The 13,838-nt window shown below is 41.7% G+C and overlaps 1 protein-coding gene across 3 annotated transcripts in view; it reads right to left on the reverse strand.

Moving 5' to 3' along the window:
- Positions 1 to 13,838, reverse strand: part of DLG2 (discs large MAGUK scaffold protein 2) — a 2,175,716-nt gene that overhangs the window by 384,388 nt on the left and 1,777,490 nt on the right. The window lies entirely within an intron of this gene.

A 13,838-nucleotide genomic window follows, 5' to 3' on the forward strand; every position in this document is an offset into this window, starting at 1 on the left:
TTATAAAAATGCTGCAACTCAGATGGAATATATAACACAGGTAGCATCCCCCTGTTGAGGTCAGAAGGATGACTGCTTCCCATGTGCCTTCTGTAAATAGGTTCTAGGTAGATATTCTGATAGCATCATCAGATGGCTAGCTTGTGGTCATCTCAAACTACAAGATCTTCTTTTTAAGGAGTTGCTACCATATAAGTCTATTCTAAACTAGTGCAATTAATTTTGGGACCTGCATTCTCTCAAACTATCTACCTCAGCAGGAAATTTTGTATGTCTGGTAAACATAAGTAGTTAAAAGGAATTTGAGGGTTTGTGCCAGTATTTTGCCTTCTAATGCTTACTTATTCATTTAGTGCCTCTGATTCTCAGTTTTGTTGATGGCAAATGGGAAAAGAGTCTATTCCCTTGTTGCCTTGTGGAAAGTTCATATGAGATAATGTATGCAATGTAAGGTGATGGCATTATAACAGATAACCTAGGTTTTAATTTCATACTAGAGGGCCGGCGCCATGGCTCACTTGGTTAATCCTCTGCCTTCGGCACTGGCATCCCATATGGGCACCGGGTTCTAGTCCCGGTTGCTCCTCTTCCAGTCCAGCTCTCTGCTGTGGCCCAGGAGGGCAGTGGAGGATGGCCCAATGCTTGGGCCTCTGCACTCATGTGGGAGACCAGGAGGAAGAACCTGGCTCCTGGCTTTGGATCGGCGCAGTGCCGGCCGTAGCGGCCATTTGGGGAGTGAACCAACGGAAGGAAGACCTTTCTCTCTGTCTCTTTCTCACTGTCTATAGTTCTACCTGTCAAATAAATTAATAAAAAAAGAAAAAATCATACTAGGAAGAAAATTATAACTGCTATACCTATAATCACAGAAACTACCCTACAGATCCCATAACTACCCCAATCATAATATTATCTATGTAAATTTTAATCCAAAAATTTTTTTTACAATTTTTTCTCCCTAAAGAATTTGAAATTTTGCATTCATTGCCCTCTAGCGGTTGCTCTGCAGAAGACACAACAACTTTTTAAAATTTCTGTTTTTGAAATGGTACATAGTCTTATGAATCTTCTCCAAATATTGCTAGGTTACATATATTCCTGTCAGCTGCTAACCCTTAAAGAGTCAACCTATAAGGACAGTAGCTAATTTCAGGAACTGTGCAGTATGGATGTACAAGGCTCATTCATTTCTGGCCACAAGTCTACAATCAGAATCTAGTGACTTAAAAATAATAACATAACTTTATTCATTCATTATATTTTTGCAGTCAAAAATTTACTGTGTGTCAGGCAAACAAGCTTACAGTCAAAGGAGGAAAACTGAGGACTATGTCTTTACAAATGAGCAGGGTAAGTGTGACTGGCAGAGTGCTAGGTGTGTGAGTATATTTGAGGGAAACCTAACCTGGAATTTGTCTGTGCATGTGTGGGGAGGGTGGGAGGGAATGGTGAGAGAAGGCACTTAGAAAACACAACAATCTCAAATCTGAAATGTGAACAGAAGAGACCATTACTCAGGAGAAGGAGGTGGGTGAGAAGAGAGTTTGAAGGAGTTTGAGCTATGTTTAGATGACGAAGAAAATAGGGATTTTTAGAGATGAGATTGGAAATGTAAGGGAAAGTGATGTTGAGGAATTTAGACTTTGTTCTCATGGTCAAATGATAACAAATGGACTGTAAAAGAGCATGGATGGATGCCTTTTCTTTTTTCTTTTTTTAAAGATTTATTTTATTTATTTGAAAGACAGTGTTACAGAGAGAGGTAGAGACAGAGAGAGGTCTTGATCCGTTGGTTCACTCCCCAGATGTCCGCAACAGCCAGAGCTGTGCTGATCCAAAGCCAGCAGCCAGGAGCTTCTTCCAGGTCTCCCACATAAGTGCAGGTACCCAGGGACTTGGGTCATCCTCCACTGCCTTTCCAGGTCATAGCAGAGAGCTGGATCGGAAGTGGAGCAGCCGGGTCTTGAACCAGCGCCCATATGGGATGCCAGCGCTTCAGGCCAGGGCTTTAACCTGCTGTGCCACAGCTCGGAGGGGGGGGGGGGTGCCCACCCTGATGCCTTTTGCTTTTAAATTCTGTTTTTATACTTTTATTATGTAAACGGACATCTTCATTAGTTTACACATAACTCACATTCAAGTATGCTTAGTCATAAATAAGATGGTTTAATGTTAAATTAATGATTCAAAAAATGTTCAGCACACCCTTTTTACCACCCAAAATTCTTCCAAACCCATGCATTCCTAGAATTATGGAGCTGGAAAGGGCTTAAAGAGCCACGCCCTTTCAGCCTATGGATATGAAAGAGGGTTAAGAGTAGGCCCTGACTGCTGAATACTTGAGTGGCTGCACCTAGAAACTGCTTTTCCTAGCATTGTGCTTAAGTTCCTCATTGTGGGAATGTCCTGTATCTCATGTCTTGTTGGCTCACACTTCTGTAATTCTTGAACACCCCTGTTTGTCATCTGTGTGTTATACTGTGTGTTCTTCCTTTGTAGCCCGATGAAAAGATAGCTTATCTTACAGAAGGGATCTGGGAATGTCTTCCCATTACTAAGGAGAGCATGAACCCCCTCAGACTGCTGGGTGTGGCTTTGTATCATTTATTGAACTCTTTTGCCTCTCTGTATCTTCTGAACGTGTAATTCTGTGTGGATCTATTCCTCCTGAGGATCTGAGCATCTTCCCACCCAGCTCTCTGTTAATAGCCGGGGAAAGCAGTGGGAGGTGGCCCAAGTGCATGAGTCCCTGTTCCTATGTGGGAGACCTGGAAGAAGCTCCTGGCTCCTGGCTTGGGATGGGTCCAGCTCCCACCATTGAGGCCATTTGTGGAGTGAACCAGTGGAGGGAAGACCTCTCTGTCTCTCCTGCTCTCTGTCTGTAACCCTGCCTCTCAAACAAATAAATAAATAAGTCTTTAAAAGAAGAAATGACTGATGTTTTGGTAATAGGAGATTAGACAAATTAGAAAAAAAGGAGAAAGAGACATCTAGGCAGCATGGGGGAGTGCCCAAAGGACTTCAAAAATCAGAGCAATCTGATGCTCAGTGTAAACTTTTTACTTGTTTGATGTAAACCCACTGCCATGTTTTCAAATTTTAGGCATCACCTGCTGTATAAGAAAGAAGTGTGCAAGAACATTTGATTAAATTTATGCTAGTTATGGAAAACAGTGTGCTTTTCTGTGAAGTTCTCAATTCTGGGAGCAACTGACTCATAGCCATGTGTGGATGATGATGATGGTCATGATCCCCACTAATAAATGCAACACTTGCTCAATGTGAAGGCAGACCAAATAAATGAATGAAAAAAAAATTTAGTTTTTGCTCTCTTGAATTCCGTCATAAATCTGTGAGTAGAAAAATGGAAACATTAGGTATAGTCGAGTGCAGTTTATACTAGGCACAAAACCTGAGAGAGGGGCCAGCGTTGTAGCACTGTGGGTTAAGCTGCAGATTGAAATGTGGGCATCCTATATGGGAGCGCTAGTTGGAGTTCAGGCTGCATCCTTTCTGATTCAGCTCATGTTAATGGTGCATGGGAAAGCAGCCTGGCTTTGGCCTGGCCCAGCTACGCTGTTGTGGCCATTTGGGGAGTAAACCAGCAGATAAAAGGTTCTCTTTTTCTTTCTCTTTCTTGCTCCCTCTATCACTCTGCCTTTCAAATAAATATAATAATTAAAAATAAAACACTTTGAGAGGCCGGCACCATGGCGTTGCAGGTAAAGCTGCCGCCTGCAGTGCAGACATCATATTTGGGTGCCGGTTTGCATCCCCGCTGCTCCACTTCCAATCCAGCTCCCTGCTATGGCCTAGGAAAGCAGTAGAAGATGGCCCAAAACCTTGGGCCCCTGCACCCATGTGGGAGACCTGGAAGAAGCTCCTGGCTCCAACTGTTGCGACCAATTGGGGGGTGAACCAGCAGATGGATGACCTCTCTCTCTCTCTTTCTCTGCCTCTTCTTCTCTCTCTGTGTAACTCTGACTTTCAAATAAATAAATACATGAAAAAAAATTTAAAAACACCCTGAGAAATATAGGGAATAAATGCTTCCGTAATTTTTTTCCACAGCATCTTTGGTCAATTAGGAGTCTCCTTCAGCTAAATTTTGAACATAGAGACATAACAAGAAATAACATGACCTGGACGATTAACTACTGGCTCTTCACTGACCTCTATCATTCTCTCATTCAAGCAGGAAAATCATAGATCAGTCTAATGTTCAGAGGAGCAACATTTCTTATTTTGAGTTTTTTTTTTTTTTTTTTTTTAGGTATTCTTGGTTCTTAGAGCTCCTGGTTGATTCCTAGTGTTTTGCTACTTTCAAAGTGGGATTTTCACCAAAAAAGCCACAGAGTCTGCTTTCAAATTTTAATTCCCCTCTAGTACATTGAATTTTAAAATCTACCAGTATGATTATACCCAGTTTTAATATGTGATCAATGAAATAAAATCCACAAACATAAACCTGCCACACACCACTGATGTGTAGATCTGTGCAAAGTATTTTACTGCCATCTTGTGGATATTTAGGAAATAACCCCAGTGGCTATGAGCTTGCTGTTCAGGAGACATAGTTGGAAAAAATAACTGGAAAAATGTATAAGAAAAGAGAATCCAAGTATCCAGGTTTCCGCTTAATCTTATCATTTTCATGCACTGTATAACCTCCCTGGTGCTTGTTTTCTTCACAAAAACATTATACTACAATGCTGGTACAGCTCCTCCTTACCTCAGGGTTGCCTTGAGAATAAAAACAAAATTACTCTGTACATCAGAAATCACAATCCAGAAGCAATGGATTATCACCCCTGCTATCACAAAATACTACTAGGTTGAAGACAATTAAGCATTTTGTAGGTAACAAGGAAACTGTGGTTCTGGCTGGGAAATCCAGGCCATGATACCTGCCCCAGGAGTGATCTGATCATCTTTTAGGGCTCTCAGGCCAAGAGTGGATGTTTCCTATGAAAATAATCCCTGGAGGTGATTTATCCAGGAGCAGACAATAACATGAACCTGAGAATTGATGAAGGGGGACTTTTTTTTGTACCGGTTCCCCAATGTGTGAATGGGTCCTGACATTCAGAAATACTGCAAACGGTAGAGAACGAGCAAAAAATGTTACCTCTGGGATACTACCCAGTGACGCACATTTCAGTCATTCTCCAGTAGTCATTTTGTGACTTTCAAACAACACTTACAATAAAAAACTGAAGCAATAGGTTGGATTATAGATAGCACAGACCACTTTAAAAAAAAAAAGAAAGAAAACACCCAAGGTCTGGCATTGTGGCACAGTTGGGTAAGCTGCTGCCTGTAATGCTGACATCCCGTATGAGCACCGGTTTGGGTCTTGGCAGTTCCACTCCCAATCCAGCTGCATGCTAATGCATCTGAGAAAGCAGCAGAAGATGGTCCAAGGGCTTGGGCCTCTGATAACCATGTGTGAGAGTGACCTAGATTGAATTCTAAGCTGCTGGCTTCAGCCCAGCCTTGCCCTGGCTATTGTGGCCACTTGGGGAGTGAACAAGATAAAAGATCTTGTCTCTGTCGCTCTCTGTCTCTTCCTCTGTTATTCTGCCTTTCAAATAAATGAATAAATATTGTTTTTAAAATTTCAGAAAATATTTAGGAACAGAACTTGTAAAGGCTGTTCCTTCCCCCTAGGGAAGGCTTCTTCAAGTTCTTTCCTTCACTCATTTATCCATCATTTACTGATACCTCTGTGTGCTTGGCACTGGGTTAGACCCTGGCAGCAATGATGAAGACACAATTGTTATCCGCAAGGAACCCACAGTCTATCGAGGAAAATGTTCATGAAAACAAAGACCAAAGGAGAACACAGGATGTTACTGAGGCACGAGGATTGGGAAGAGGGGAGAGGCTCTCTCTCCTTGTGTCTGAGTCCCAGTAAGGGGTCCTTCCTGGCCTTTTAACTTGGCTTCTTCCATCTTAAGTGAATTTTTCTCTCCTCTGAAGTCTTGAGGCACTTAACAGTAATAAATAGTTCATCCATTGACCACTCAGATGCCTCGTGTGCCTATCCTCACTTCCTATTCTCACTTCCCCACCTGCAATTTGACTTTAATAATTAAATCTGCTTTTATGAATGATTATCAGGGAATGGCTTCAAACACAATCCTTAGTATTTCCTTCCTTATATGCTTTTATAATTTAATTAAAAAGCATTTACGAAGCATCTACAATATCAGGAACTTTGGAATTAGCCATTCTTAGCTTCTACTTATTTTGACTTGTGGTCAGTTTACCAACATTCGTTTCAGAGCACGAGAACCCCCCCCCCATAGGAATTTCCATGGAAAAAACACGAGATCGGATTTTCTGCAGGTAAACAATTTTTTCACTTGCAGCTTGTAGAATCTGCTTAGTCTTCTTCCCTTCTCCTGTCTAAGTGCCTCTGAATTTCTCCTTTATGCCGTCCAACTTTCTTATGCCCCTAATGTGGTCTCATTTAAGGATTTGTCTTTATCTTGCACACTCTGATCTCTCATTTGATTAAAGACCAAAGGCAAAGACTCTCATCTAAGCCTTTATTCCTAAAGCTTAGAATGTTATGATCTTAATTAGGTCCCAGATGAAGCCTCTGTCCATTCTGCATGTCCCCTGCTTCTCCATCACCCTTCACGAGCCAGATGGGTTCCCCTGACCTACCTGATGGCTGGGAAGTTCACATCTCTTGACCCATGATTTTTGCTACTTCCAGTCCTGCAGTTGCTTAACAAATGAATTGAAATTGAGAAGCAGAGCAAGGACTAAGGTTTCTCTTGGGAATCTGAGGTGGTAGAAAGAGAGAATCAGCTCATGCTTGGGCAGATTCCTGCCTTAGACTGCTCACTTACTGTCGGTCACTGAGAATGGTCATTTCCGATGGTGACATGAATGATGATGAGTGTTGGTCACGATAAAAAAGAAGGAGGAGGTGGAAGAGGAGGAGGAGGGAAAGCTAATTCATGGAACCAAGAAGCTTGCTACTAGTTTTAAGTAATGAAATAGGCTGGCACCATGGCTCAATAGGCTAATCCTCCACCTTGCAGCGCTGGCACACCAAGTTCTAGTCCCAGTCGGGGCACCGGATTCTGTCCCGGTTGCCCCTCTTCCAGCTCTCTGCTGTGGCCCGGGAAGGCAGTGGAGGATGGCCCAAGTGCTTGGGCCCTGCACCCCATGGGAGACCAGGAGAAGCACCTGGCTCCTGCTTTCGGATCAGTGCAGTGCGCCGGCTGCAGCGTGCCGGTCGGGGCAGCCATTGGAGGGTGAACCAATGGCAAAGGAAGATCTTTCTCTCTGTCTCTCTCTCTCTCACTGTCCACTCTGCCTGTCAAAAAATAAAAAATAAAAAGTAATGAAATAACAGTGAGATGACTAAAAATGGTTATTCCTTTTTATCACATTTGCAGTGCATTATAACCATGTTCTTGTCTTAGCTGTCCACTAGGCTATCAGTCCATGAAGGAAGGATGAATGCGTGGTTGACTTCTATGTTCCCTAGAGATCCTAGCATAGTATTTGACAATCATGTCTTCATTATTAAATGCATATGAAGTACCAGACCATGTTCAAGGTTCTGGGAATATAGCAATAAATAAAATGTATCAATAGGAGTTAATGAATATATTAAGAATTTCAGTCATGTAGGCAAATTGTTTCCCACTTAATATGCCTACATTCAAGTGAGTTGTTAAATAAATCACCATTTTCTCCCTCCATGCAGAATCATTTTCATGAATATAGAAAACAAAGTGTACATTTTGGTGAGCATCTTATGCCATTCTACTAGATAGCAAATCTCAAAGGAGATATCTGTACTCACTGTCATTCAAAGAGGGAACTTGAATGAAAGCGCAATGGGAACTTGTGGGAAGGTTTTAAGCAGAGGAGTAGCACTATCAGAGTTGGTAAAATCTATGAAGTGTGTGTGAAAGATTAAAAAAAAAACACTACTGACTTTAACGTTCAGCACACCTGTAGTCAAAACCTCTTGCTAACTGTGTGATCTTAACCAAGGTATTTCACCACCAGTTTCAGAATTTTGGCTTGCAGGATAATAGTTGTCAAATTATGTGAAGTTCTTACCTGGTAGGTAGCACACAATAAATCGCTTATCTTTTGTGTTATCAGTTCTTTTCCTTTCATGCTATTTGGCCTAGGCGCCGCCCACCAGAGAGGTTCCTCTCCAGAAATAATTTCAATTGTTTAAGAACCAATTATGATTCTTAAGATTCTAGATCTAAAATAATACCATTCATAGGCTTTATCACGCAAAACAATGATCATTTATCATTAGGCTGTACAGTGTCCAGATATCTTTATTTTGAGGTAATCTAAGAGAAGAAGGAAGACTTATCTCTCACTAGAGAAGCAGGAGAGGGAACCTAGAGCAAGAGAGGGTGAAGTACCTGTTCCAACTGGGACTTTAGCTCCCCTCACCAAGGTGTAAGGTTCAGGGTGGCCTGTCCGCAAGTGGCCAGTAATGATGGCCACTGGAACAACATCCCTGAGAGGGTATATTTTTAGCAGGATTTATTCCCTTTGACTCCAGTTTCCAAGCCTTCCTGAAGATTCTATGAGCTATCTGCTATTTCCTCCAATACATTCATTTTCCATTAATCAGAGCTGATGTAATTAATTAATTAGTAATTAATCAGAGCTGATGTCTGTTGTCTGGAGTCAAGAACCCCAGCAGGTGAATTCACCATCCAAGCACCCATAGGCACACTCCTAGAGCAGAAGGGAGACAGTCGTGACAGAAGGAAGCCACTCCTGGAATCTAATTGGCCCCAATTTAGAAAATTACTGGATTCTTTAAATTCTTCTTGAATAAAATGGCAAAGTGATGGTTTTTCTATTTACTGTAAAAGGATTCTATGAGGATCAAATGAGATATTATACAAAGTAAAGGACTTTGTGCATATTAACGGTGACACAAATGAAGGGGTTGTTAGGGTTTAACTAACAAAATGGATTATTCAGAGGCAAAATCAAATTGAAACTAAAAGTGAGTCCACTTCCAATGGATGATCACGCCTTCCTTTTTTTTTTTTTTTTTTTTTGACAGGCAGAGTAGATAGTGAGAGAGACAGAGAGAAAGGTCTTCCTTTTTGCCGTTGGTTCACCCTCCAATGGCTGCTGCGGCCAGCGCATCTCGCTGATCCGAAGCCAGGAGCCAGGTGCTTCTCCTGGTCTCCCATGCGGGTGCAGGGCCCAAGGACTTGGGCCATTCTCCACTGTCTTCCTGGGCCATAGCAGAGAGCTGGCCTGGAAAAGGGGCAACCAGGATAGAATCCGGTGCCCCAACAGGGACTAGAACCCGATGTGCCGGCGCCGCAAGGCGGAGGATTAGCCTGTTAAGCCACGGCGCCGGCCCAACTCCTTCCTTAAAAGTAGAGGTTCTCTTCATAAAATTTCCTCTTTATCTGTAGTCAGCTATCATAGCACATTTTTAATGTTTACACAGAGAAAGCATAGGATCATAGACTACTCTACTCTATGAAGCTTATATAGTAAATCTTAACCATCAAAATATCCTTTTGGAAGAATATATTATAAGCAGATTTTAAGCATCGAGTATTTAGTATTTGGTATGCAATTGAGTATTTATTTAAACTTTTTCTGATCTATGAGATTTCCTATTAGTCAATTAGGAAAGGATCAGTTTAAATTGGAAAATATATTCTCTTAGCCATAAAGTTTAAAGATAATACTCTGGATCTTTAGGATGGAAGGAGCCTAGGGGCTAGGAGTCCAGATGATTGTAATGGAAAGGAGCCCTAGGAGTCCCAGCTGTCTTCAGAGACATGAAAAAGGGTGTGTAATTCATTTATTCATTAAACATCTGCTCAGGAGCTGGGTTCTAAGTAAATCAGTGGGGATTCAGAGGTAAGACATAGTCCTATCCTGAAGGGAAGCTTTACAAGATCTCAATGTTGTTTCTAAACTGCCTCAATCTCAGTCTGGATGTGTAATGGCTTCCTAGGAGAGTTCATATGTCTCTTTGAAAATGTTCTATTTATTTATTTCTTACTAGCTGGGTGTTGAGTGTGGGCAGCCTCAGACATAAACAAATTGTTGAACTTGGTGTTCTTTCTGAAGCAATAATGGTAAAAAATACTGCAGTCATTGCTGATTGTGTGATCTTGGACAAATTATTTAATTTATCTGAGCTTTAAACACAACTAGGTTGTTCATAGAATTCCATAAAATCATAGTGCAGTATCCAGCCAAATCTTGTTGCTAAGCAGATATTCAATAAACAGTGGGTATTTTATCCCTATTTTCTTTTCTTTTTTACTGTTTCAGCTTCTTCTAGGAATTCCTTTTTTGGGGAGGCTTCTCTTCTAGAAGGCTTCCCATATTCCCAGGCTGGGCTGAGGATAGCCTTTCCTTTACGCCTGTGTAGACCCTGGACCTTATGGATTAACATTTCCATGCTATATTGGAAATAACTTTTTAATGTTATAAGCATATGTTCTTGTAAGACAGAATATTTTTTGTCATGTATCCCCATTGGGTTCTTGCACTTGGTGTTTGCTCTTGAGGTCTGCAGACAAGGTTTTAAGGTAAAAATGTTACCTCTCTTAAAACAGATGCATGATCTTTCCTGCAGAATGCAGCAAAATTTTCAATAGATATTTGAAATAGCTGATATTAACTCATATTCCAGGGAGAAAAATCCAAGTATGGGGCTAAATACAGTCAGGAAATACTTTCCTAACATTAAAAAATGAAAGATCTCTGTGAGTGAGATCCCGGTAGAAAGAAGGGGCCATCAAAGAAGGAGGTACCTTTCTCTGAAGGGAGGAGAGAACTTCCACTTTGATTATGGCCTTGATTAAATAAGGTCGGGGTTTGTGAACTAAGAGGCTTCCATAGCCTTGGCAGCTCATGACAAGAGCCTCGGGTGATTACTGACATCATAAATAAGAGTGTCAATTGTTAAATCAACAACGGGAGTCACTGTGCACCTACTCCCCATGTAGGATCTCTGTCCTTAATGTGCTGTATTTTATGAATTAATGGTAAAACTATTACTCAAACAGTACTCTATACTTTGTGTGTCTGTGTGGGTGCAGTCTGTTGAAATCTTTACTTAGTATATACTAAGTTGATCTTCTGTATATAAAGATAATTGAAAATGAATCATGATGAAGAATGGGATGGGAGAGGGAGTGGAAGAGGGGATGGTTGTGGGTTGAAGGGAGGGAGGTTATGGGGGGAAAGCCACTATAATTCAGAAGTTGTACTTTGGAAATTTATATTTATTAAATAAAAGTTGAAAAAATAAAAAAAATGCTGGGAAAAAAATTTTTTTGCAGGACTTTTCAGATCCTTTAATTTAATCTTTAGTCTTTTCTTTCTTTTTAAAAAAGATTTATTTGTTTATTTTAAAGGCAGGATGAGAGAGAGAGAGAGAGAGAGAGAGAGAGAGAGAGATCCCTTCCACCTGCTGGTCCATTCTCCAAATGGTCACAATGGCCTAGGCTAGGCTGGGCCAAAGTCAGAGGCCAGGAGCTTCTTCCAGGTCTTCCACATAGGTGCAGGGGCCCAAGCACCTGGGCCATCTGCTGCTTTCCAGATATATTAGCAGGGAGCTGGATTAGAAGTAGAGCAGCCAGGACATGAACTGGTGCCCATATGGTATGCCAGTGTTGCAGGTTGCAGCTTAATCCACTACACCACAATACCAGCCCCAGGCTTTTTCTTTTTTTTCATTTCACAGAGTTGGTGTTGTACAGAACACAGTGGTAGGAATATTACTTTGAGAAAAGTTATTACTGGTATTACTGAACTGAATTTTAGACTTTTGAAGGCCATTTCAAAGTTGAGGTTTTTACACTATCCCTCTCCACATTGTAATATATAGCGTGTTAACGACACATTGGATAAGTAGGGCTAAAAGAATATAGTCAGGAAGTAGCAATGTTAATTTTAGTTTCCTACTAATTTTAGTTTCCTACAATTTCCTACTGTGCCCATAGAGTTTATTCAGTTTTTTAAATTTCACATGTATTATACAGTCAGATTCTGTGAGACAATGAGGATGCTTCCTAAGCAAAGCACAGAGCAACCCAAGAATTCTCTGGTCAGTTGTGGGACATAAAAGGCAACTGTTTGCCTCAAGTCACTTTTAGGGGAAATTCAAGACATACATGGGCCAGTGGCGGGAGGTACTCAGCACACAGGGGCAGGACTGCTGCTCAGTTCCTACTCTACAATGTGGCTATTCCTCTGGTTACAACAGCAAAACACTTTTACGGGGTTTGTCAGTAAATACTTGCTATCCAGACTTCTCCCAAGTGTCCTGCAGATTTGCCTGCCTAGAAGAGCCCACTTCCCCACAATCCTGCAGCTTTGGCACTGTGGCCTTTCATGAACTGGTGCCAAGGTGCCAGATATTTGGAATAGCATCCTTGACGGAAGGCAAAGAAAAAGCCAGGATGGCTTAAGTATAAGTGAGAGTAGGGCTGGTAGTGAAGATGATGCCATTCAAGCATATAGGGGTCAGCATTTGCAAAATCTTGGCAGTCATGTTACTTAAGAATAACAGACAGGGACTGGCATTGTGATGTGGTGGGTAAGGCTTCCTCCTGTGACACTGGCATTCCATATGGGCATCCGTTCAAGTTTTGGCTGCTCCACTCTGATCCAGCTCCCTCATAATGTGCCTGGGGAAGCAGTGGAAGATGACCCAAGTACTTGGGCCACTGAACCTAAGTGAGAGACCTGAAAGAAGCTCCTGGCACCAGAAAGGCACAATTCTGGCCATTGAGGCCATTTGGAGAGTGAACCAGTGGAAGGAAGATCTCTCTCTCTCTCTCTCTCTCTCTCTGCCTTTGAATAAACAAATACTTTTTTTTTTAATTTAAAGAATAACAGACAACTATTGAAATGTTTTACAGAAAGGGGAGAAAGGGCACACCCAGATATGCATTTTTAAAAAGCTTACTCTTTCCTATGGCTGGAAATTTGAGATGAAGGATGCTTGTATGCACTGGGCCATAAACAGGAATAAAAAGATTCTTAGGGTATATCCAGGTCATGCTGAATCCCTACCTCTGGCAGAAGGCAGGAGTCATCCAGGATGAAGGGGCTTTGGGACCAAGGCTGGGGAAGAGTCTTTTCCCTGGTGCCTCTCACTGTACACACCTATTTCTATTTGAGGCGCTTCTGTGATCAGAAGGGCCGTGGGGTCTGAGCCAGGTAGAAAGGCAAATCTGGTAGTAGGTTCCACAATTAAGAAAAGCAAAAGGCAGAGACTGACGAATCAGTAGGTCTAGAGACAGTAGCTTCAGCAGTTAGCCAAGATGCCTAGAGCAAGCACTATGGCTTTGGGAGGTAGTTTCTACATGGTTTCTCAACCAGAAATCTGATTCTAACTGGTCTGAGTTAGGGCAGGAAATCTTTACCTTTCAAATAACATCATCAACTGCTCCTGACTAGCTTTTATTGTAAAGTTGTTTACCCTAAATGGTATAGGACCTTTCTGTTTCTGGAACTTCGATGAGAAGAGCAGGGGGCTGGGTGGGAACTCACAGAAGGGACATGTTGCTGACATCTTCTAAGCTAAAAATGCCTAGGGCTCCTTTCTGCAAATACTGTTTTTTTTTTTAGAAAAGTTATAAAATGGGCCCTTGAATTACAAAGCTGTATAACCAGGACAGATGTCCCCATTTTCTTGGAAGAAATTGAAATTGCCCTTAACCTGGATGCAGATGTTGAATCACTTGAGTTAGCAAAGATATAATGCGTTGCTTGAGCTAGGGTTGGACTCTGAGTCCTGATGTCCTTCTTGGGGAGGAGGACACAGCTGGTAGGGCTAG

This window comes from Lepus europaeus, chromosome 7 (genome assembly GCF_033115175.1).
Source record: "Lepus europaeus isolate LE1 chromosome 7, mLepTim1.pri, whole genome shotgun sequence".
NCBI classification, from domain to species: domain Eukaryota; kingdom Metazoa; phylum Chordata; class Mammalia; order Lagomorpha; family Leporidae; genus Lepus; species Lepus europaeus.